The sequence below is a fragment of the Perkinsus marinus genome (assembly GCF_000006405.1).
Source record: "Perkinsus marinus ATCC 50983 genomic scaffold scf_1104296976672, whole genome shotgun sequence".
Classification (NCBI taxonomy): Eukaryota; Perkinsozoa; order Perkinsida; family Perkinsidae; genus Perkinsus; species Perkinsus marinus.
In genome coordinates, this window is record NW_003200382.1 from 1 (window position 1) to 1,022 (window position 1,022).

The following is a 1,022-nucleotide window of genomic DNA, read 5'->3' on the forward strand; positions in this document are numbered from 1 at the left end:
TGGCAACCCGACTTGCCGGTGTTCAAGAATAGCTGTTTCTAAATCGATCACGGGATCGATGACGATCTGCGCAAAATCCTGTGCGCAGGTTCGAGTCCTCGCTCATGTATCTCTGCATTTTAACGTGTCAAGCGCTGGCGTTGCCAGGCCCTTAACTAACTAAAAATTACGAAATGCAGTCGGTTTCCGACAAGCGGACTCAGAGCTAGCCTTCTGCCGGAGTTGAACCGACGACCTCCCGCTTACTAAGCGGATGCTCTACCAACTAAGCTAAGAAGGCACGTTCCCTCGAGTGTGGAGTCTAACCATGCCATAGAATTCCACAATGAAACGCATACCACAATTCAAGTGGTGCAACAATTTGATACTAAATCTCAGTGAAAAATTACGAAATGCAGTCGGTTTCCGACAAGCGGACTCAGAGCTAGCCTTCTGCCGGAGTTGAACCGACGACCTCCCGCTTACTAAGCGGGTGCTCTACCAACTAAGCTAAGAAGGCACGTTCCCTCGAGTGTGGAGTCTAACCATACCATAGAATTCCACAATGAAACGCATACCACAATTCAAGTGGTGCAACGATTTGGTACTAAATTTCAGTGAAAAATTACGAAATTCAGTCGGTTTTCGACAAACGGACTCAGAGCTAGCCTTCTGCCGGAGTTGAACCGACGACCTCCCGCTTACTAAGCGGGTGCTCTACCAACTAAGCTAAGAAGACACGTTCCCTCGAGTGTGGAGTCTAACCATGCCATAGAATTCCACAATGAAACGCATACCACAATTCAAGCGGTGCAACAATTTGGTACTAAATTTCAGTGAAAAATTACGAAATGCAGTCGGTTTTCGACAAACGGACTCAGAGCTAGCCTTCTGCCGGAGTTGAACCGACGACCTCCCGCTTACTAAGCGGGTGCTCTACCAACTAATCTAAGAAGGCACGTTCTCTCAAGTGTGGAGTCTAACCATGCCATAGAATTCCACAATGAAACGCATACCACAATTCAAGTGGTGCAACAATTTGG

General features: G+C 47.5%; 4 non-coding genes across 4 annotated transcripts; all 4 read right to left on the reverse strand.

Moving 5' to 3' along the window:
• Positions 1–207: 207 nt before the first annotated feature.
• Positions 208–280, reverse strand: Pmar_PMAR020136. Its single transcript has one exon. It is a non-coding gene; the product is annotated as a tRNA-Thr (tRNA).
• A 146-nt stretch (positions 281–426) lies between these two features.
• On the reverse strand, positions 427–499 carry Pmar_PMAR020137. Its single transcript has one exon. It is a non-coding gene; the product is annotated as a tRNA-Thr (tRNA).
• A 146-nt stretch (positions 500–645) lies between these two features.
• Positions 646–718, reverse strand: Pmar_PMAR020138. The gene has a single exon. It is a non-coding gene; the product is annotated as a tRNA-Thr (tRNA).
• Positions 719–864: 146 nt separating this feature from the next.
• Pmar_PMAR020139 lies at positions 865–937 on the reverse strand. The gene has a single exon. It is a non-coding gene; the product is annotated as a tRNA-Thr (tRNA).
• Between the last annotated feature and the right edge of the window lie 85 nt (positions 938–1,022).